Consider the following 25550-nt stretch of genomic DNA (forward strand, 5'->3'; position numbering starts at 1 on the left):
ATTGCAGATGAGCAGTGTGGAAAGGCATGCAGATCATGAGATTAGGCCAGTGTAGCATACTTTCAATGTAACAGTGCTTGCTAATGAGGGGAAAAACTCAGACATATCAGTTGATAATAAACTGGGAATCAATATGAGAAATCAAGCAGCAGCATCCAGCATATACTAATGTGTATATGATATATGGGATGGAAGCACGGCACAAGGATGTCATGCTGTATAAAAAAGGCTTTTGTCCAGCCTGTTTTAGAGCATGGAGTTTGAGCACCTGTCCTCCAAAAGACCATCAAAAGGTTATACAAAGTGCAATAAATGGAGAATGTCATGATGCCTCTATTGCTCCATGGTGAGACCGCACCTTGAGTATTATGTTCAATTTTGGAGATGGTAAATAGAAGGGCAAACAAAATGATAAAGGGGATGCAATAGCTCCCCTGAGGAAAGAGATGGCTGAAGGGGGATATAATGGAGGTCTATAAAATCATAATAGGACTAGAAAATAAATCAGTTGTTTACTATTTTAGATAATACAAGAACTAGGGGGCATGCCATGAATTTAGCAAGTTGCACATTTAAAACAAATCGAAAATTATTTTTCACTCAATGCATAAGTAAGCTCTGGAATTCATTGTGAGAGGATGTGGTTAAGGCAGTTAGCTTATTTAGGTTTAAAAAAAGATTTGGATACGTTCCTGGAGGAGAAGTCCATAAACTGCTGTTAGTCAAGTTGACTTAGGGAATAGCCACTGCTATTACTGGCATCAGTAGCATGGGATCTACTTAGTGTTTGGGTCCTTGCCAGGTACTTGTAGCCTGGATTGGCCTCTGCTGGAAACAGGATGCTGGGCTTGATGGACCCTTGGTCTGACCCAGTATGGAAACTGCTTATGTTCTTAAAGAGTTTATATATGCTGAAATATTTCCTAACCATGGCTACTTCCCTTAGGATTAACAAGAATTAAAAGAAATTAAATTTATTGTAGAAATATACAGTATCAATAGATCATGCAGAAATCTCGTAAGTAATCTTTTTTTTTTTCATTCAAAGTGCAAAAATCAAAGCAAGAGGCATCATATAAGGTTCTTCCACATTTAGAGGAAAAGATTCCTTAAACTGTGTTTGCCTTGATATATATATATATATATATATATATATATATATATATATATATATATATATATATATATATATATATATATATATATATTCATCACAGGAAGACTGGGAGAGGACTGTACAGAAACAAATGAGGGAAGCCAGAAAAAGAAAACAAAAAAACAGAAAAGAAGAAAGACAAGAAGGGCAAAGGACAGGGACAAGAACAGAAATGATTGGGGAACAGGAAGCTGGTGGAAAGTCATGGAGGATTCTGGGAAAGACAACAATTGCAGTAGCTCTAGGATGGGATACAAGCAAACTGGAGATGTCACAGAGGGGAGGGACATGAAAAGGCGAGAGGACAGAAAAAGCAGAAGCAGGAAAAAGGAGTGACTGTGAGAGATCAGAAAAAGAAAAAGTATGAACGCGTAAAAACAACGTAGTATGGTAACTAGGACCGTGACCGGTGCTGGCCTTTTTGCTGCCTGTGTGAACAATTATTGTGCTTCCCCACCCCCACCCCTGCATTTTCATTTAGTTTATGTCTTGAGCCCACCCAAAAAAAAAAGCCCAGATCCTTCCAGCAACCTAAACTTTAAAAACTGTCACACACCCCCCCCCCCCCCCCACACACACACACACACCGCCCGGTCTTCACCCTCTACCCCAGAAACCATGGTCAGTGAAGGAGCATTAGGTGCCCTAGGTGAACCTTATATACCTTTGCATCCCACCCCCACCCTCTCCACACACACAGTCAAAAATATGCTTTCATAATAACAGATTTTACATGAAAAAGGATATTCAAAGTACAGTCTTCTGAGATACAAAAAATATCACAACATGTATACTACATTTATATGCACTGCTAAGGTGCCAACCAGAAAACTTTACAAAAAAAGACACTTAGAACCTATATGGCATTAGGACTACTGTAACACATGTTAGGTGTGGGCTTGATCCTCAGAAAGCTATGAGTAAATTACAATTAAAATACAATAAGCCTCCCATACCAAAACAGCACTAACTGCCAGCACTTAAAAAGTAAGAACCCTATCAATGAGAAGGCAGTACTGCAAATATTACACTAGGCCCTAAAACACCAATACACCTCCTATTAGGGAAACAGAACAAACCAAGTGTTAGGAATTTGTGTGGTAGCCAGGTGAGTTGAACACCACCTCCAGGAGTGGCACAGGACAGCAGGACTGGAGCAAGTGTGGGTGGTCTGGTGAGGCTGGGCAGACTCTCTGGAATGAGGACCTATTTAGACTCTAACTCCATCATCCCTAGAGCTTCGTCTCTTCCCGTATTTTAATGCTCCCTTTCACACACACATACTCAGACATACACAAACATATGCTCTCACACAAGTTCTCAGATACACACAAGTTCCCTCCTGCTCCAACATATATCAGCTCACTCTCACACACAAAGCAAAGATTCTTTCAGCAGCCACGGTCCCTCCTCTTCTTCACTTCTGCCACGGCACACGCTGGGAATTGCCCTGCGGCTTTTTTTCTTCTGGCTGCTTGGCAGATTGGGAGTGCTGGGCAGCCCTGCAGTTCCTTCCTCTGAGCTGCATGGCAGCTTGCGACCACCAGGCAACCCCGCAGTTTCTTCTTCAGCCATGCAGTGGGTTGGGAACCGCTGGGTGGAGCAGCCTCTTCCTGTTCTTGGCCTCTTGGTGGGGTTTGGTGGTGGCAGTGTCAGCCGCATTGTCTTCTTCTTTGGGTTGACTATGGCCCCCAGGCCACACCCCCTTCAGCCCGCTACCCCATGCAAGTGCCCAGCTTGCACAGTGGGTTGCGCCGGCCCTGATAACATTGTAATTGATAGCAGAAAAAGGCCAAAATGATCCTTCTAGTCTTCCCAGTGCTGTTTATGGATACAGCCATTGCTCCATACATGTATCTCCAATAAATACTTTGAAGCACAAAGCAGTTATGTGCTGAACTGCCACTCCTTGTAGGTTGCCAATGCTTCATTACCATGCCATGTCTTAGTGATCCTCTGTGTTTATCCCAATATTTTTTTGTAATTCCATCACCATGTTTCTCTCTACCACCTACTCCACAAAGGCATTCCAGGCATCCATGACCTTCTCTGTGAAAAAATACTTCCTGACATTTTCTGTGTCTACCACCTTAAAGTTTCATATCATGATTCTTAGTTTTACAATTTCCTTTCCACTGAAGAGAAGGATCACAGTGTGTTTGAAAAAAGTGAGAAGAAACATCCATGAAGAAAGAGGAGAAGACAGAGGAAGACACTAGGGAAGCATTATTTTTTATTACACTCTGGAAAACAAAAACCATAGGAAAGCATGTATGGAAACACTGATTATGAACAGACTGATAAAAACAGATATTTTCCCCTAAAATTTCAACATGGAGCCATCATGTTGTTTTTGCCATGAATAAATATGCACAGGAAAGAGTGTCAAATCCAGCTGGAAGATTGCTTATGATCACCCTCTTCCCCTTCTCTGTAACATGCTCATAATGCAGGAAATCAGTAAGGTGACAGCCTCCAAATTATATCATTTGATGGCTGATGGAATGTTCATTTCAAAAATGCATTACTTGATTTCCTAACCCAAAAATGTGTTACAATTGCTCCAGTTCAAGGGGAATTCTGGCTAGGTATATTTCACTACATTCTACATTAATATTCCAGTTCAAGGAGGGCTACTAACAACAAACTGAAGGAGGCTATGTATTACATATTTTTCCCCATAGACATAAATGGGGGATAACTTTTAGAAAAAGGCTCATTTTTATGTGAGAAAATTGGGCTATACACCCTTGAATATGTCTAGCATTAGGAACTGTTTTATCTCAGGATGGGTCACTGCTTAGGCTTTGCTTTTGTAGGAAAAATTAGGAGTGGGTTCTAATAGCCAGGGATAAAGTGGTCCGTCATATAAGTTCTGTGTGAAATTTGTAGGAGAATATTAAAGTACATTTTTTCTTGAAGATCTCCTTGCCAAGAGTTGGAATTCACATGTTGCCAAGCCCACAAGTGCTGCAGAGGATGGTAGGGAAAATCAAAATAGCTGATGAGCCTTGTTCAGTGAGTGGGCTATAGCTCCATGATTAATACTTGTAGAGCAGCCACTTATAGCTCAAATTAAAAGTAATTTTCAGAGCAAACTGAGGCCCACATATTTCCTTTGAGGACAAAATCCTGAAACTACTCCAAAATCTACTTTCATAAGTCTTCATCCTTGAGGAATACTTACGTGGTTCATTAGTGAACTTGCTGAAATTGCATTATATGATATTTATTTCTATTTTGAAAATTTGTTTTTTTTCTAACAATCCATGACACAGCTATGGGTGCCACAATGGCACTAGACAGAAACTTTGCATGTCACTCAGTTTGAAGAATCTTCTTTATAATCATCATAGTGGTTTAAGAACATCAAATTTGTTGAGGTACAATAACTTTCATTGGAGGATGCTAAAAGATGGTCTTCTAACAAGTCTGTTTCTAAGAATCCAACATATCTGTATGGATACTGATTTTAAGACTCAGGGTAATGCGCATGGCATATTTAAGGGCTCTGATTTTTTGATTGCCATCTTTTCTTATCAACAGTCAGTAAAAGAACTGAGGATAGTATGTGTTTTAAAATAAACTAGCAGCAGCTATTGCAGCAAATATTGGCATGTATTGTCTATACATGGGATTTTTAATCAGTCCTTACATACTGCATATAAATTTGGATACAATATTCATGACAGAGTTGTGAAAGCAGTATTGGAACCACCCAAAATCAAGTCAGATGTCATTTATGGTCATCGAGCATGTGGGCAATGTTCCTTCTGTGATCAGAATCTAGAGGGAAAAGATTGGGAGAATTCTATTTCTGGTCAAAATTTTCAATTGTGTACCAACACGATGTAGTAGATGCGATTATTTTTCCATGTCCTTTGTTATATGTAGGCCAAGCAAAACATCAGTGAAGACCAGAATAATTGAGCATCAAATTTGTATACATACTAAAAACCTTCAAGCGCCCATGGTGAAACATTGTATAACAAAGGCACATGCTTTCTCAGATTTAAGATGGTTGATTATACATTAGACCAATTCTTCATGGGGGAGGGGGGTTTGAAGTAAAAGAAAAACTATTCTTAATGTTAGTACATATATGCTATAATTAGTTAAATGTTTAGGGATAAATGCTGAGATAGAGTGGTTTAGGGAACATTAAAAAACTTTAGGGTTGATAATAAGCTGCTGTGAGATCTCTTTATATTATAGAAGATCCTTTATTGGTAGGTTGCTAAGATACCACTTACAAAAAGACTCAGAAGTATATCTACATACACTATTACAAAAAAATACACCCCCCACGTGTCTATAACCAACTATGTTCTGCAATAACCAACTATGTCCTGCACAAAACCCCATATGCTCCTCCCCCCATAATGATTACAAATGGATATTATATGTCTGTCTTTAATGTAATTCCTTAGATTTGCAATGTTTACTTGTATGTATGCCTGCTTTTGTACCTCATCCTTTGTCTGTGAGTGTTAAACCTGTATACCATTATGATCTAGTGATTCTCACATGGAATAATGGCATATAAAATACTCAGATAAATGAAACACTCAATACTTATCTTTATATATGGGCTTGTGTAGGCTTCTGAGAAACAAACAACACCGACATGGCCATGTTTTGTGACTTAAGCTGCTGCTTCAGGGCATTACATTTATTTTCTTCATTTCCGGCCACTAGCTGGAAAAAAGAAATAATGGTGGTGTTGAAATATAGGATATAAGGGTTGTTTTTTTTCCAGTGATGGCAGACCAAAGTGGTTCTTTGCACCATTAGAAAATATATTTTGTAACATTCAATAAAGTGCTGTTGCGTTGCAGATGTAAGGGAGTGCTAGGGAGTGCTCCCCAGCTTGGGACAAGATGTGTGCCCTCGCGGTGAGACGTCCCTGCTGGGAACTAGAGATCCAGAAACCTCTTACCGAACCTGCACGCCTAGGTGAGACCATCAATGCAATGATGGTCTCTGAATGATCCTCCAACTGTTCCAAACCCTTTTGGACTAGCCACTGGGTAGCGGCTTGAGGTGGCAGGCCAGACAGGGGTCAAGGCCGGTCGGAGATGTGGAAGAAGACAGAGGTAGACAAAGACTCAGGCGTTGAGGTAGATGAAGACTCGGAAGATGAAGACTCAGGCGTTGGTGGTAGACGAAGACTTGGGCTTTGAAGTAGATGAAGACTCAGACATTGAAGTAGACAAAGACTCAGTCACTGAAGAAGAAGAAGAAGACTCGGTCTTTCTGGACAATAGGATACTGCACAAGGCAGGGTAAGGCAAGGCAAGGAAAGGCAAGGTTAACCCCTATGGTTAAAAAGTCCAGAACCCCCAAGCGGTAAATTCCCTCTAGCGCCATACTCAGCCTCACTGGGCTGGTCATGGACCACATGAGCAGGCATCAAGCTAGGACATCAAGGTAAGACAGATATTGGACATCAAGAACAAGGTAAGTCAGACGAGGGAAGAGATGACTCCATAGCACCGTCAGAAGAAAGACGCATCAATGCCTCACACACCCCAACAGGGGTGGTCAGACCATGGGGGATGGGTCAGAACGGAGCTGAGGACATCTGGACAAATGTATCAGGAACAGATAGGCATCAGGACATCAGAAATGGATGAACATCAGGACATCAGGAATGGAAGGACATCAGAGCATCAAGAGCAGATGATTATCAAGGCATCAGGAACAGATGACATCAGGACAACAGGAATGGAAGGACATCAGAACATCAAGTTTAGAAAGACATCAGGACATCAGAACATCAGGAACAGATGGATGTCTGGAAATCAAGAATGGAAAGATATCAGGATATCAGGAATGGATAGATGTCTGGACATCAAAAATGGAAGGACATCAGGAACTGATGGACGTCAGGATGTCAGGAACAGATGGACGTCAGGATGTCAGGAACAGATGGACGTCAGGATGTCAGGGGAACATCTGAAACAACTTGAAGATATAAATATCATGACATCAAGGACAGATGGACAACTGGACATAGGAACAAGCAGACAGCTGGATATCAGGAACAGACGAACAACTGGACATCAGGAACTTTGAAGACATCGGAGCAGAGGCCGGAACATGGAATAACGACATAGACACAGGATCCCACATGGAACAGAGTGCCTAGGAGAGGGGACAGATGAGGAATCCTAAGGAGGATTTACTCCTTGCAAAGGTGAGGAAGGACTGACGGTGGAAGCCTTTTGTAGGCTGAAGCAGAACACCCAGGGAGTAGCTTGCAGGTGGGGATAGAGGGACCACTCCCTCCTGGCCCTTTAACTCTGGAGGAGAGATGTGGGCCCGCCCCTAATAGGGCAGGAACAGGAAGTCTGCAGGACCCTGGACAGCAGCCCTGCAGACGCCGATGTCGAGGAGGAGCTGAAGCTGTGCGGTTCAAGCCCTGATGTGGGAGGTGGCTTCCCTGCCGCACAGGAAGGACTGAGGGTGGCTCCAGCCACAGGAAGATCCGGGGACTGCGGCCTCCAAGCTGCAGGATGGCTGGCATTGGCGGTGGGCTCCAGGCCACGAAGGAGGAACCGAAGTCTACGGCTTCCAGCCGCGGTGAACACCGGGGGTCCTCCATGCCACGAAGAACTCAGTAATTGGCAGGGACGGCCTCCCTGCCATCCAGGGACCCCAGCAGGGGCATCTGCAGCCTTCTGCCACGAGAGAGAGCCCTGGCGCGGCTCCTGCTGTGGCAGCACGATGGCGGCCTCCTGCCATGATTGGAAGGAGCCATGCCGGCAACAAGATGTCAGGGGTCGGGCAGGGCTGGCCTGAAGGTAAGAGACCTCCCGTGGCTCCGCCCATGGGAGAGATCGCAACAGGTGCGCTGTCTTGTTTTTTTTCCACTTTCTTGAAACCACTTGTTTAAAATAGTGGGCTTAACAGTGGACTTCCAATTAGTTAAATATTACTAAAAAAATATTTTTAAAAATATTTTGTGCATAGAAACATGGGGGGTATATTTTTTGGTAATCGGTTGCTAAAATATGCCATACAATAACAAAATTACTTGTTTTTCTTATAACTATTTTATCTCTTTTTATTAAGGGAATTAGTATCAGGTTTCTTTGACGTGCTTTTTTATAAAATCTCCAGGCTCTTGCCTGCAATGGGCTCCAATCAGCATCATGTAGAAGCATTCAGGTGTTACGTCATTTACTGTTTCCCATAATTTACTTTTAAATAAATTTATTGTTTAACACCCAATTTTTCTTTTATACCACTTAGTCAATAGTGAAAAATGAACTTATCTCAAACGTTGTTCATTATTTCCTTTTAAATTAGTCAAAAGACTCAGTTTTCTTCTTTGAACTCTTATTTACTGCGGTGCTCCCATTATTTTGTTTCCGTTCCTGACATTGTCAATGTTTCGGTGTGTTACCACTCCTGCTTCAGGAGACTCAACGTTTTACTGCAACCAAAAAATATCCGTTACTACATCGCTCTGCTACTAAGATATTATTTTAATTTAAACTAGCTCAAACAGTGGAACTTACTTTTTACTTCTTTATCCTTTTTCCTTTTTCAGCTTAGCTCAGCTCTTACCCGCAGTTCTTTAAAGATGACACCGAACGTCTTACTGCCCATTAACCTGACCAACCCCGTTTATTTTGGTTTATATTGGTTTAAAAAAGTTTTCCTCATGGTTATAGTCTATTGAAAGTTGAACACGTGAGGTTTTGGCAGCCGTTTGTGATTTAAATACAATAACAAAACACAATTTTTGATATAGCTAAGTAATTTTAAACATTTTTAAATTAATCTTTGATAAATCATATCAATACTGGAGCTTTATGGATTAAGAACAACTGTTTTCGTTGGCTCTTACCGCTATTTTTATTAGTAGTTTAAAAAATGACATAGAGAAATATAAAGTATTTGTTTATGTTCCTAGAGTACACCATTCCTGAGATATATTTAAGATACTGAAACATGGATCTATGTTAAATGGAGGGTGAAATTGTTGACTTCTCAAGTTAAGTACATATATGAATATTTATATTTTATTGCAATTTAAAAACAATCCAAGAAAATGATTTTACATGGGACAAATGATTATGAATGAACAAACACGAGGCTCATTGTGAATCAAGCAGCTGGTTTGTCTATGTATGAGTGTCCCTGGTTATATCTATATATATATTACAGTTGTTTATAAAGGAGAAATTTGGAGCAGTTTGAACTTCATATTTTTCCAATTTTGTACATATTTATTATCATATAATTTAAATCCCAGAAATATGCTATGATAGAACTGTACTAAAAATGTATCTCAAACTAAAGTCCAGATGCCCTAAAGGGTTTTTCCACTTTTGTATCATGATAAAAATGCTTTTTACATCTGGCACTAAATGTTTTTACTCATGCTGTTCTGAAGAGAAATACATCTATATTTCATTATAATCTATAATACTTCAATGCTTGGGTTAATAAGCAAAATGTTGTAACATAAAATTGTCATATCATTCTAATGAATCAGTTTGTTCAATTTCAGAAAAAAATAATTTGTGGGAGGACACTTTTATTGCTCCAGTTTTACCTTCACAAGGTAAAGAAGGGATGGGACACAGTGTGCCTTGAAAAAAACATAGGACCACTTATTATTTTCCCTGTCAGTGTATTGTTCCAGAAGTTATATTTACTGAAGCAAGACAACATTTTCTCTACAGAAATATATTGTGAATTTGTTGCATAAGGTGGAGCACATTCAGGAATATTATGTACATTAAATCCACAATTAATGTAACCCCCATATTTAAAAAGGGCTCCAGGGGTGATCCGGGTAACTATAGACCAGTTAGCCTGACTTCAGTGCCAGGAAAAATAGTGGAAAGTATTCTAAACATCAAAATCACAGAACATATAGAAAGACATGGTTTAATAGAACAAAGTCAGCATGGCTTTACCCAAGGCAAGTCTTGCGCACTTTTTGAAGGAGTTAATAAAGTCTTGCGCACTTTTTGAAGGAGTTAATAAACATGTGGATAAAGGTGAACCTGCAGATGTAGTGTACTTGGATTTTCAGAAGGCATTTGACAAAATTCCTCATGAGAGGCTTCTAGGAAAAATAAAAAGTCATGGGATAGGTGGCGATGTCCTTTTGTGGATTACAAACTGGCTAAAAGACAGGAAATAGAGAGTAGGATTAAATGGACAATTTTCTCAGTGGAAGGGTATGGGCAGTGGAGTGCCTCAGGGATCTGTATTGGGACCCTTACTTTTCAATATATTTACAAATGATCTGGAAAGAAATATGACAAGTGAGGTAATCACATTTGCAGATGATGCAAAATTGTTCAGAGTAGTTAAATCACAATCATATTGTTATAAATTGCAGGAAGACCTTGTAAGGCAGGAAAATTGGGCATCAAAATGGCAGATGAAATTTAATGTGGACAAGTGCAAGGTGATGCATATAGGGAAAAATAACCCATGCTATAGTTACACAATGTTAGGTTCCATATTAGGTGCTACTACCCCAGAAAGAGATCTAGGCGTCATAGTAGTAGCACCTAATATGAGGAAAGACTAAAGAGGTTAGGACTTTTCAGCTTGGAGAAGAGACGGCTGAGGGGGGATATGATAGAGGTGTTTACAATCATGAGAGGTCTAGAACAGGTAGATGTGAATCCGTTTTTTACTCTTTCGGATAATAGAAAGACTAGGGGGCACTCCATGAAGTTAGCGTTTGGCACAATTAAAACTAATCGGAGAAATGTCTTTTTCACTCAACGCACAATTAAACTCTGGAATTTGTTGTCAGAAGATGTGGTTAGTGCAGTTAGTATAGCTGTGTTTAAAAAAGGATTGGATAAGTTCTTGGAGGAGAAGTCCATTAACTGCTATTAATTAAATTGACTTATATAATAACCACCGCTATTACTAGCAATGGTAACATGGAATAGACTTAGTTTTTGGGTACTTGCCAGGTTCTTATGGCCTGGATTGGCCACTGTTGGAAACAGGATGCTGGGCTTGATGGACCCTTGGTCTGACCCAGTATGGCATGTTCTTATGTTCTTAATTTGCTTGATTTGAAAGGGAATATGGATAGTACATTTTCTGACAAAGTGTTGTGAAGACCGGCCATGGGTTCCGTGGCCGGCTCTCCTCACCTCCTCTCCACAGCTCTAGCAGTTTCCCTTGGTGGCATGGCAGGGACGCCATCACCACCTAACCTCTGGCCTGATCTCGCAACCTATTCGCCGACGACAACTCCCCTTTTCTAGCACGCGCGTGTACCACTCCATGAGATTTAAAGGGGCCGCGGCGCACTGGGGCTGCCGGGCCCCCTCAGATGACATCATCCTTTCGGCCAGAGCTTGCCTTTGCAACGTTTTCCTGTGTTTGTAGTGGAAACGCTACAGGTGGTTCCATTTCTGAGGAATTGTGTGCCCCTGGGCCATGACACAGCTGCAGAGGAGCTCCAGCAAGTGCCAAGGCAGGTGAAGAGTGTCCAGGCATGGCTGGTGTTGCTAGAAGTACTGGAAGTAGTGCCCTAACCTCTGTCAAACCTGTACACAGCAATGAGACCCAACAATGCAATGTTGATCTCTGGAGTAGTCCTCCGACCACTCGATAGCCCTTTCATACCTGCTGCACGGGAGTAGCAACTGCGACAGGACAGACAGTGGTTAAAGGATGAAGACATCAAATGAAGACACAGGATACGAGAGGACTTCATGGAGACGATAACGAGATGCAAGTTGTTTAAAGAAACTGAATCAATACAGAGAGTTAATGAAGAAGGACTGAGACGAACTCAGAGGTGCTAGAAGAGAAGGACTCCAACAGAGTCACAAACTACCATACTGAATAGGTACTGCCACATCACACACCCTACTCAGCCAATGAGGGCTGGTCCTGGACCACGCCAGCAGGTGCACCCTACACAGCCAGTCAGGACTGGTCACGGACCATGCCATGGTTCCCCACACAGGTTAATAGAAGAATCCAATGAAGACTCAGACGAGGCCTCCACCGAGGCATGCCATGCACAGCCAATCAAGGCCAGGCATGGGAGACAACAGTGGAACAAGGATTAGTGAGAGTCCATCTGCATGGAAACAGACAAAAGGAGTTCCGAAGGTCTGGTAGAAGAAGTTCAGAATCCAATGGCTCAGAGGACCAAACTCGGCATGGGAGCTTGAGTGGACCCAGAGTAAGGACCTGAGTCTAAAAGCTCAATGAGGAACTCAGAGCAGGCACTATAACAGCTGGAACCCTCAGAAGGCTTAAGCTGTTATAGCGAAGAGGATCTAGAGTTGAGAAGAACAGGATGAAGATATCTGGATACTGTTGTACTATGTGTTTTTTAGTGGATCCTTGGGTGCTGTGGATATGACCACACCCACGGGGAGGAGCCCCATGAGGATCCACAGCACTGGGCTAGACTCTACACACAAAACACCGGAATTGAACTCTTTTATTATACAGCTTGAAGTAGCCACCAGGTGGCAGTGGTGAGTTGTAGTCTCAGGGACCTCAGAAGAGGGAGCCCTTCTCTCCTAGATGACGTCAGGAGGTTCCGCAGCAAGGGTTACTGTGGATGAGACAGATGAGAGATTAGAGTACTCACTCGGTGTTAGCTGTTAGGGATGTGATTCCACCAGATGGTTGAAGTGGGTACAGGCACTGAGGCAGGGAGAGCAGGCCCTCCAGGAGCGAGTACCTGTTCCCTGAATGGAACCTGAAAATAGAAAAGAGGGTCCTCGAGGAGCGGGTACCCAAGTTAGTAGTAAACCTCGAAGGGCAGAAGGAAAGCTTCCTGCAGGCAGCAGGGAAGCGGCAGAGTAGCGCAGAAAGGAACAGTACGTGTCCATTCGTGTCTTTGCCAACTCAATGAGCTAGCAATCTTGAGAAATAGATATACCCGGATTGGCGTGACGTCAGATAAGCCCCTCAAGGTTCGCGCCACTGGACGTACATAGACGTGGGTTGCGCGCGTGAACACACCCTAGCAGATACCTGGGAGGAACAATGGCATACGGCTGTACCATAGCCGTTCCGGGGACGCCAGAGAGGTTGGCTTGACGACGCTGTGGTAGCCATCTTGCCCAGGTAAGTGGGAGGAGCCAAGATAAGGGTGCAACAAGCGGGGTGAAGCCATCGAATACCGAAGGATGCAACAGATACAAGGACAATAGAAGATGAAGAGAAGTCCAGGAGATCTGATGAACACTTCAGCAGATCCAATGAGATGGATGAAGGAGGCACCAGGACAATGAACTGACAAGACGAGATGAGAGACCATGATGAAGGCATCTGGACAAAGAACATCTGGATGAAGACACGGGATCCCACGAAGAACAGAGTGCCAACGAGAAGCTGGAAAGGAAGAGAAGTCCTAAAGAGGACTGGTTTCTTGCGAAGGCAAGATGGAAGTGAAGTCAAGACCTTTTTATAGGGCTGAAGAGGAGCCTCCCTTGATGACATCAGAGGTTTATCACTCCCACGCTGTCCCTTAGAGAAGAGACATGACCTCGTCCCTTAGGAAAAAGGGGCAGGGCCTTGGACAGCAGTGCTGCTGAGAGGAAGACTGCAGGAGCAGGAGCTAGGCCCTGAAGCAGGCCCCAAGATGGTCGGTGGTTTCCCTGCCGCAGAAGAGAGGCTGCTGGCGGCTGCATGCCGCAGGAGAGTCTGGGGATGATGGGCCCTTCTCCGCGGGAGCTTAAGGTAAGGTCAGTGGCCTCCGGGCCACACGGGAATGCTGTCGGTGGCCATCTTCCACATAAGGAATAGCAGGGCTGCTCCAGCCACGCACGGAGTGTGTTGGCGGCCTCTGGACTGCACTAGATGTAATAGCGCAGCTCCAGCTGCATGTAGAATGCATTGGCGGCCTCTGAGCTGCAGAGAAACACGGTGGCAAGGCCTGCCATGCAACAGCTGAGCAGAGACGGTCCCGGAGCACAAGGACTAAGGTAGAGTGGGTCCAGCCACGTGGGAAGTTCATCGGCGGCCTCTGGACCACGAACAGAGATGGAAAAAAGAAAAAAAAGGTGAGATACAGCTCAAATGGGGCAGAATAGCAACAGTGTTCTTTTGTCTACAGGTGTCTACTAAAGATGTGCTTCGTTTATCACGAATTAGGCAATTTCAATGAAATTCAACGAAATTGCCTAATTCATTGTGGGTCGGAGGTCCCGAACCCCGAAACTGATTTTCCCTGAACTACGAGGAAAATTAGTTTTTCGGGTTTGTACGGGGGGAGGGGCACATTTTATTTTTTTAAATAAAAAACCACCCCAAGCATTAAAATGTACTGTAATACAACCCCCCCCCCCCCACCATCCTGTACCCCCCAAGACTTACTAACATCCCTGGTGGTCCAGCGGGGTCCCGCAAGGGATTTCTCCCTCTGTGCCATCGGGCTTTCAGGCCTGCCTCACATCAAAATGGCGCCGATAGCCTTTGACCTACTATGTCACAGGGGCTACTGGTGCCATTGCTCAGCCACTGTCACATGGCCATCGGCACCATCTTGTGCACCTACCATGTGAAGGGGCTAAGCAATGGCACCAGTAGCCCCTGTGATATAGTAAGGGCAAAGGCTATCGGCGCCATTTTGATTACTGGCAGCCGACAGCCCGAGTGCAGGAGATCGCTCCCGGACTCCCGATGGACCACCAGGGACTTTTTTCAAGTCTTGGGGGACCCTCATGTCCCCCACAAGATGGCGCTGGCCATCCATTTCTCCTACCATGTGACAGGGGCTGACCAATGGCACCTGTAGCCCCTGTGACATAGTAGGTCAAAGGCTATCGGCACCATTTTGATGCGAGGCAGGCCAGATATCCCGACGGCATGGAGGGAGAAATCGCTCACGGGACCCCACTGGACCCCACTGGACCCCACTGGACCAGTGGGGTCCAGTGGGGTCCCGCGAGCGAGTGGGGTCCCGCGAGCGAGTCTTGGGGAGGGAACGGGATGGTGGGGAGGGGGGGTTGTATTTAATGTATTAAAATACATTTTAATGCTTGGGGTGGGGTTTTTTTAGCTTCGTTTTCCCGCGTCATTTTTTGAGCCCATTTCATTTTTCCCCATTTAGTTTTTTGTTCGTTTTTTTCCAAAAAACTAACCGAGGAAAACGAACTTTACCTCGAAGCGTTTGACTCCAAAAATGACCCAGTAGAAAAAAACGAAGCTCATCTCTAGTGTCTACTAGTTCCTGAAGTCTGCCATTTCACCTTACTGATCTTCCGGAACCGGCCTCTGCCTGCCTGACCTCGTTGACCTCTCCCAGCCTGACCTCCACCTGCCTGACCACATCTGACCGCTGCCTGGAACTGACCTCTGCCTGCCTGACCTCGACCTCTTCCGACCTGACCTCCACCTGCCTGACCAGGTCTAACCACTGCCTGGAACCGACTTCTGCCTTCCTGACCTCGTTGACCTCTCCAGTCCTGGCCCCACCTGTCCACTGACAACGTCTGATCGCTGCCTGGAAATTGACTTCTGCCTGCTCTGTCTTTGCCCAGACTGAATTCAGGTATTGATCTCTGCTTCAGCTGATCACTCTGTATTTTACTCTGACTTCTGGACATTATCGCCTGAATGTTGCTTGCGCATCCCTGCTCATGGTGGGCACACCCATGAATTCTCTCTCTTGGAGACCCTGTGAGACCCACCTAAGGCCAGGCAGCCCAGGTAACCAAGGGCTCAACCTGAGGGAACCCCGGGTTGCTATTGGCAAAGCTCCAGCTAGTCTCTGTCTCCTTCTGTGTGCCGCCTCCTGGTAACAGGTGCTCTCCGGGTCCAACCGGAGGGCCGTACCAATCCTGCACCAGGCCAAGGGTCCACCTCCAGCGCAACAGGTTGCAAAGGCCATGGACTTGGTGGAGTCCTTCGCCTTACAGGCCATTCCTGGCTTGGCTTCAAAGATACAGGAGCAGCAACGAAGTCTCAAGACTCTGTCCTCCTCCCTGGAGCATCTGCATGCCTGACTGGAGGGCAATACCAATCCTGCACCAGGCCAAGGGCCTTCTAGTCAAGTTAAAAAAAACAACAACTTGTAGTATTCTTCATTATTCAGTCATCACTTTTCCATGAGGAAAATAAGAGTTCCCTATAGTTTTGAAGCAAAATGGGAGGCTTTCCTTTGTTTTCCCCAATGAAAGACTGATCAAAAAAGATTCTAGCCATAAACCACATTTCCTGAAACCATGCAAAGTGAGAAATGGGTGACTTTTTTACCTCTACAAAATCTGTTTATCAAAACCACCTTTAAATAGAATTATCATTACTGATGAATTCTATCATTCCACAACTTTGCTGCAGTTCAAGAGGTCTCATAGGTCAGAAAACTGTAATAAAGAAAAAGATCTTATCCATTCATGCTATCATCAATGTGTACAATTCTCTGAACACAGATACCTTATTGTCCAAACACTATGAACTCAAGAAGAAGCAATGACAGGGCTCCACCATAGGTATCACATGAAAACATCTGCATAATAATATGTTTCCAGAAAATGAATTTTTTAAACTAGACTAAATGAAGACTACATAGAAGGGAGCAGAACATTTTTACATAAAAGTGTTTTATTTGTGGCTTTTGTTTTTTTTTAAACAAACCCTTTCTGACTTGGAGCATAACTACTGAACAGTCATATAATAACCAATATTTGTTCCTGTTTCTGAAACCCATGTTGATCTAGTTTCAAAAAAAATATTATCCTGCACAATATATTACCCAGTTATGTATTTGTTTTAGGAAAAGAGGAATGGATCTCAAACACACAGTCATAGCTTTATGGCCCACCAAGAAACAGCCAAAGACTTTGGCCTTTTTTTCTCTGTAAATAATTCCTCAAATAATTCTCTGTAAATAATAATTATCTGTAAATAATTCCTCAAATAATTTTTCATAGAATGGCTGTCCCCTTGAGTGCAATCTTTCAACATGGACTGTCTGGGGCCTTCACTTGAACTCTGCTGCCTTGGCCCTTAGGCTGTCCCCTTGAGTGCACTCTTCCACATGGACTATCTGGGACCTTTTCCTAGCTATCACATACCAAGGCTGCTATCAGCTTCAACATTAGAGTTGTATTGTAGCTATTGAGGATGCCTCTTATGCTTTCTATTGTCTTTTTTGTAATCATGATTGTGCCAAATGGATAAGGTGCTAAGCCTGAATATGTAATGATGCCATTTCAAACAATGTATTTACAGGTCTACACAGAATGTACTATGCATATAAATTAACAATGTTTTGTGCTATTTGCTATCTAGTCCTTGGAGACTGTGATTACCTAAGACTTTGACTTGATTTCAAACAGTGGCTTACAAGTCTTCCCTAATAAAGTGGTCACTGGTTAGAAAAAAACACTTGTTGTTTGGCTCCTTTCACTGTGTGGTTTTTGTATAACGTGTTCACTAGATATGAGGTTTCCCTCAACATGATCTTTCATGCTAGAATGCCCTTGCACATTCCAAGTAGCCACTTATCTAGCAGGCAAGACCATATGGAGTAGGCCATACAACTGAACACTCATGTATGCTCATAAGGAAGACAGCAAGAGAGTATAGAAGAAGTTTATTACTGGGGACTTTCAGTATTGCCTCTTGTAGCCTTCTGCACAATGCATTCTCGTAGCTAACTGCTGCTTACATGGGCCTGTAAGTGACATGGAGAGTATTGAGCTGTCCAACACAGTATATTGTGTACATGTAGAGCTTGTGTGGGGTTAAGAGGAATTTAGAGTCATCATAACACAAGACTTGATCTTTGTCCCCATCACTTGTGTCATGACTCAAAGGTTATCTGTACCCAACCATTTGTACCTTTCACAGTAAACCAAATATGATGTCTACTTGCTGATAATTGGAACAAAGTGTCAGCAGCTATGTGACAACTAGAGAGGAGGAGTGAAGGAGTATTGTCTTCTCAAAAATGTCCACAGGCCAATAGCAGAGGTCTAGAGGTCTGCTGCTGCTGCTTGGGACCAGGCACACTTCCACAACTTGGCTGGTACCCTGAACTAGCGTGGCTTGGGAATCTGTATAATATGTGTAAGGTAAGGATGACCTTACAGGTATATCCAGATTCCAAAGGAAGTCCACTACAGGGATGACAGTCAGTCTATGGAAGTCTGCCTGGTGCCAAATAGCAGCAGCAGCAGCAGCCCTCTAGGCCTCTTCTCTTTGCCTATGGACATTTTGGACAAGATACTACTCCCTCACTCCTCATCAGTTAGCCAGCCAGAGTGACTCACTGCTCTCTTGATTAACAAATGTTGGTACCTAATCAAACCAAATCACACTACCTTAACAGCTTTCTAAGGTGAGCAACTGAACTGAACTTTTCAACCTTTTTACTTAGGTATACACTGGTCCTAGCTTATTTCTAGCATCTAGTTACTTTTTTTTGTTTGTTTTTAATATATAAACACTCTAACTTCTGCTTATTAGCTGCCTTACAGACTATTAAAAATAAACACACTAACTACTGCTTACAAGCTGCCTTACTGACTATTTAAAAATACAGTCTAACTTCTGTTTATTCGCTGCCTTAATGACTATTAAAAGCACAAACACACTAAATAATATTCCCAAATAGTTAACTTCGCCCCAATGCTTTTAAAAAATAAAATTTCCCAAGCAAAAACTTACTAATTCCTTTCAGCCACCAGCAAGGTGATCCTCTCCTCTCAGTGCTCAGTACACTGTATGGCTCCATTGTCAAGACAAATCCTGAGTATGCATATGTGTTTTCTGTTAACAGTGACTAAAACAGAGAAGCAGTGAGAGAAAGAAAGATGAGAGCGAGGAGAGCAGCAGCTTATAGTCTACTAGCCTCCCTTCCCTGGAAGGGGATGTGGTAGGTGAGGCCTATAAGGCAAAGTAGCATTGTATATGTTTTGGCAAAGCTGGCTTCCACTCAGTGTGGTGTCCTCGCCTCTTTAAAGGATACATGGGGATCCTGGGGGAGATTTGGAACTATATCCATTTGTAGTCTATGGCATACAGCAATATGGAACACGCAGCGAAGCAGCATTATATTTTCAACTTTGAGTAAGGCATACATTAAAGCTCCACCTCTCTTGTCCAAACAGCGACGCTTGAGAACTTCAAAGGTGTATTTGATGGCATAGTGGGTAGCAAAAAGGGCCTCATTGTGCCTCGTCTCTAGCAGAGTGTTGGGAATGGCAACAGGGGTGAGAAGTCATGTTCTGCAACTGTACCCAGAATTTCCTGCAGCAATGACAGATTTCAGCCATCATTCATAGCATTGTCACTTACGGATCTGGCTTGCAAACTGCAGTATCCTATAAGACTGTATAAGGTAGCCTGTACCTTTCCCTGAGCCTAAAAGGCCAGTTTGCCTAGCCTAAGTGCATGTTGCATTGTTCTGGGCCAATATATGTGCAGGATTGGAGTAGCCAAAAGAAGCTTTTCTCTTCCAGACTACTAAATCACATGTGTGTATTCCAACAGTTGCATGCCAGGCTTCCAACCTTGAAGCAATACATAAGAACTTATTGTTGTGACTGTCGGTCTTCAACGGCTTCACCCCGCCTACCTCTCACTTCTTGCGGCTCCTTCCGCTCACTGGCTGCTGTGGCATCTATTTGCCTTCCTCTCCGGCGTCCCTGGACCGGCTTTGGTGCTGCCTCCCGCCATGCTCCTCCAAGATACCTTAGGGCGTGCACGCGCAAGCCGCCCTCATCTTTATTTCCACATTGGCATGAACCTCAGGGACGTCCCCTGATATGATGTCATGCTGCCTGGATATTTAAGCCTACAGTATTTGCTAACTCATCGAGTTAGCAACCGAACCTCTATGAATGGGATTTGCTCTCTGTACTGAAGCTGCTCTGCCATTCCAGCGTTATCTGGAACTCTTATTCCCTTTGGGGTTACTAACGGGGTTCTCGCTCCTCGGGGGCCTCTTCTGCTTCTTTCAGGTGCTATTAGGAAACTGGTACTCGCTCCTCAAGGGCCCATGTTCCCTGAGTCACTGCCTGCATCTTCAAATGCTACTACTTGGAAGACTTCACTAACAGTTTACATCTGTGGGTACAACTACCATCTATTCCACAGTACCGCTTCACTGGAACCAGGTACTCGCTCCTCGAGGGCCTGCCCTCTGTTCGGTGCCAGACCTCTCATCTAGTGGAATCTCTGTTACAGCTATGTGAGAACATTACAACTGAGTCTCTCTGCTCTAAGGGATCAGGTACTCGCTCCTCAAGGGCCTGCTCCCCCTGTCTCGGAGCTTCTCCTAATTCTACTGGGACTCTGAATGCTTCTTATTGTGTACTCATAACTCTCAGTCTCTTTCCACTACAGCACACCCTAGCAGAGGATTTGCTGTTCCAGCGTTCTGTGGGAGACGCGCCCAGCCGTGCTCAACATCTACTACTCACTACTGCCACCTCTGGTGGTTTCCAAAACTGTTCAATAAAAGATTCAAATCTGTGTTGTGTGTCCAGAGTCTAGCCTGACACTGTGGTCCCTCACGGGACTGCACCCCATGGGTGTGGTCAGCTGCCACAGTGTGCAAGGATCCACGCAAACATCAATAACCAAAACACTTCCATAACTGTGTTAGCTGAAAAAATGGTACCTCATGGTTTGCGAATGTCCCTGCCGGCTCTGCAGTATGTTCCCATATAAACCATGCTCACCATGCTAGCAGGCCTTCATTTCCATTTATTCCACCCAAACTCCTCAGACTAGAATACTCAATGTTTAATTTGCATACGCATTTTGCATTGTGTTATTTATCACATGTGTTATGGCGTTATCATGCGCGTTACGGCATTAGAAGGTCCGAATGCAAAAGGATAAAGGACCCAGTTAGTTATGAAAAATAAGGTTATCTAGAAATACACTTTTTGTGGAAAACATGATTTACATTAATACTTTGTGATTAGTGATTGAAATCAAATCCATCCTGGAATAACTTCTTCTTGTTTGTGAATAATTTTTATCCATAATCCTCTCTGAAGTGAATTACTGCATAAATTGCTATAATTCTACACTTCTAATTCAGATCAAGGAGGTGATAGTCACAACTCCCAGGCTCCCACAGTAGCGTAAGTCTAGATTCTGAAGCAAGGATTTGGAAAATCTGTGGCACACTTTTCATGAATCTGTGCAAATTGGCATAAATTTGCATATAGGAATGTGCAAACCTCCATACATTTAAAAGAATATATTTCTTGAATTTGTTTTCTGAAGCTTTTGATCCCCCTTGCCCTTTTCCAGGTAAATGTTTACCCCCCTCTTCTTTCTCATTCTTCTTAATCCACTCTCACTTTTTTATTTATATCATATTTCTTTACTATGCTTTTCAGCACTTCAAAGCAATTTACATTTATTTATTGACATTTATAAATTGCTTTTCTGATAAAAAAAATCGCTCAAAGTGATGTATATTCAGGTCATGTAGGTATTTCCTTATACCCAGAGTAGGGATGTGAATCGTTTTCCATATCGTCTTAACGATAGAAATCGTGTGGCAGGGCAAGAAAATCGTCTTAGGCACGATTTTTTAGTTAAAAAATCGTTAAAAATCGTTTTTTCCGATTAGTGCGCACTAACTCGAGTTAGTGCGCACTAACGGGAGTTAGTGCGCACTAACTGGGAGTTAGTGCGCACTAACTGAAAATGATACAATTTGACACTTTTCAGGTCAGTTAAGGTCAGTTTAGGAATGAATATGTATTCCTATTGGCTGCCCTCTTATTTATTCATGTTACCAAGTTTCCTACTGACAGTATATGGGGGATGGGAAATGGAAACAGTTGGTAGCTTGACAAAACAAGTAATGTGATCAGTCAATGTGACTAGAACTTGTGCCCTAACCCTGATACCAGGGGTATTGTGATCTTCCTGCACACAGTGCCCTATCCCTATTAATACCAGGAGTGTTGTGATCTTCCTGCACACAGTGCCCTATCCCTAATACCAGGGGTGTTGTGATCTTCCTGCACACAGTGCCCTATTCCTGATACCGGGGGTGTTGTGATCTTCCTGCACACAGTGCCCTATTCCTGATACCGGGGGTGTTGTGATCTTCTTGCACACATCCCGATATCAGGGATAGGGCACTGCATGCAGGAAGATCACAACACTCCTGATATTAATAGGGATAGGGCACTGCATGCAGGAAGATCACAACACTCCTGGTATTAATAGGGATAGAGCACTGCATGCAGGAAGATCACAACACCCCTGGTATCAGGGATAGGGCACTGTGTGCAGGAAGATCACAATACCCCGGAGGAGTGAGGGTCAGGCAGCTCCCCCCTGTCTGTGAAGCCAGCCTCTCACTAGTAATGCAGGGAGGGAGCTGTCTCAGACTTCACCATCCGCCCCCTCCCACCCTTACCCACACACCATTCACTAGCTGGGACATGGGGGAAGTCAGGAGTGAGGGTCAGGCAGCTCCCCCCTGTCTGTGAAGCCAGCCTCTCACTAGTAATGCAGGGAGGGAGCTGTCTCAGACTTCACCATCCACCCCCCCCCCCCTCACCCACACACCATTCACTAGCTGGGACATGGGGGAAGTCAGGAGTGAGGGACAGGCAGCTCCCCCCTGTCTGTGAAGCCAGCCTCTCACTAGTAATGCAGGGAGGGAGCTGTCTCAGACTTCACCATCCTCCCCCTCCCCCCCCTCATCCACACACCATTCACTAGCTGGGACATGGGGGAAGTCAGGAGTGAGGGTCAGGCAGCTCCCCCCTGTCTGTGAAGCCAGCCTCTCACTAGTAATGCAGGGAGGGAGCTGTCTCAGACTTCACCATCCTCCCCCCCCCCCCCCCTCACCCACACACCATTCACTAGCTGGGACATGGGGGAAGTCAGGAGTGAGGGTCAGGCAGCTCCCCCCTGTCTGCGAAGCCAGCCTCTCACTAGTAATGCAGGGAGGGAGCTGTCTCAGACTTCACCATCCTCCCCCCCCCCCTCACCCACACACCATTCACTAGCTGGGACATGGGGGAAGTCAGGAGTGAGGGTCAGGCAGCTCCCCCCTGTCTGTGAAGCCAGCCTCTCACTAGTAATGCAGGGAGGGAGCTGTCTCAGACTTCACCATCCTCTCCCCCCCCCCTCACCCACACACCATTCACTAGCTGGGACATGGGGGAAGTCAGGAGTGAGGGTCAGGCAGCTCCCCCCTGTCTGTGAAGCCAGCCTCTCACTAGTAATGCAGGGAGGGAGCTGTCTCAGACTGGTATCAGGGTTAGGGCACTGTGTGCAGGAAGATCACAACACTCCTGGTATTAATAGGGATAGGGCACTGTAAGAGATGACTGTAGTAGATTGAATAAAGATCTGATGTTTCTGCTCTCCTCACACCAAACAAAAACAACAGACAAGCAGAGAAGCCCTTCTTACAAAGCTGAGCTAGTGAGTTAAGTAGGAGGAAAAGTAAACATACTGGTGCCAGTGTGGCTACTTAAAAAATACACTTACCAACAATCAATTACATATATTTGAACTGTGTACAGTTCCAGCCAGGACCACCTTTCTAAAATGCACAGTGATTGGCAAATTCAACATGCACTAGCATTTCAGGTGCCTGCTAACAAAAATAATAAACAAACAAGTTCTAGTCACGTGAGTGCTGATCATTACATTACTTTTTTTGTCAAGCTTCCAACTGTTTCCATTTCACATCCCCCCAACCATATTGGTAACATCAATAGATAAGAGCACAGCCAGCCAATAGGAATACATACATACATATTCATTCCTAAGTGACCTTTACTGACCTGGGAAGTGTGAACACTTTGTTTCATTTTCTGTTGGTGTTCGTTAGTTTCCAGTTCCATTTCCCATCCCCCCAACCATCACCTCAGTGGTAACCTTGGTAATATCAATAGATAAGAGGGCAGCCAGCCAATAGGAACACATATTCATTCCTAACTGACCTTCAGTGACCTGGAAAGTGTTTATTTGTATCATTTTCAGTTAGTGCGCACTAAATCGAGTTAGTGCGCACTAATGGGGAGTTAGTGCGCACTAACTCGAGTTAGTGCGCACTAACACGATTTAACGATTTTTAACGATAAATCGTTAGAATTTCTATTGTATCGTGTTCTATAATGATTTAAGACGATATAAACATTATCGGACGATAATTTTAATCGTTGAAAAACGATTCACATCCCTAACCCAGAGGGCTACATTCAGGGGCAGAAACCTTAAAACAAGCCTACACATGTCCAAATAGACACATATGCAGATGCCCTCCCATATGTGCATTACATTTATATCGTCCATGCAAGTACATATACTTTATCATCTTCCATAAATAATGCTTTATTAATGTAAACCACTCAAGATGGGAACCATTTTCTTGCATTGTCACACTATATGGTTGATGGCTTAAGACTATGGGGTTTCCACTTAGTTGTTATTAAAAATAAAATACTTCATCAGATGTTAAAACCCATGGTAAATTCACAGTTTAAAATAATGTATGGGCACATCAATAAACAAAATTATTCAAGAGGTTATTAAGCTGGCAAATTGGTAGGCAATTATGTTTAATTAAGACAATGTTTTTAATATCTTAAAAGTAAATTGAAATGATCTTCTATAAATTACTATGAAGTTCAAATATTCAAAGCGTGCAATTTAAATTATTCAGTATTCAGATAAACAGATTTCAAAAAACATTTGCTACATCAAACAAAATATGTAGTCTGTCATTCAGATTTGGTACTATCATGGCACCAATTCCTTTATAGAACTGTTCACTTATCAGACGAGTAATTTCCTCAAAATGTTCCTTCCTTCTACTACTTCTCTAAATTCCAGAATTGATTATTTGTGTTTCCTTATATTATCAGAGACTAAAGATACTCTAAGTGAAAGAACTGTGTTTTCTTAAAGGTAATCATTAAAGCATTTTCTCACTGGGACAGTAAATTTGAAACCAGGGCGCAGGCTCACTTTGGCACATGTATATCAGGATGCGGCCATTTTATAACTTGAACACTGTACCTCTGCCACTGTTACAGCATATTTTTTTTATTTAGAACAGCTGAAATTATGTCTTAGATTACTATTAACGTCTAAACAGCTGACAAAATCAGGGTAATTTATCAAACTTAATCAATCCAATGACAAACCCTGGCTAATTTTATTATGGTCAGATTTTTCTCTTAAGCTTAAATAAGGCACTTGTTTCTGATTTGGTAACTTCTTAAGTGTTAAAATCCAAATATCTAATTTATTTATTTTTAACTTTCTTTCCACTTAGGTCTCTCTCACAGCAGCTAACTTAAAGGGTCATGGTTCATTTCATGTTAGCGCCTTAACACAAGCTTTAAGGCCTTCCCAAAATAGCTAACTTACAGAGTCATTTATCATTTCATGCACGCGTTAACACTAGGGGTGTGCATTCGTT

The sequence above is a fragment of the Rhinatrema bivittatum genome, chromosome 1, assembly GCF_901001135.1.
Source record: "Rhinatrema bivittatum chromosome 1, aRhiBiv1.1, whole genome shotgun sequence".
Taxonomy (NCBI): Eukaryota; Metazoa; Chordata; class Amphibia; order Gymnophiona; family Rhinatrematidae; genus Rhinatrema; species Rhinatrema bivittatum.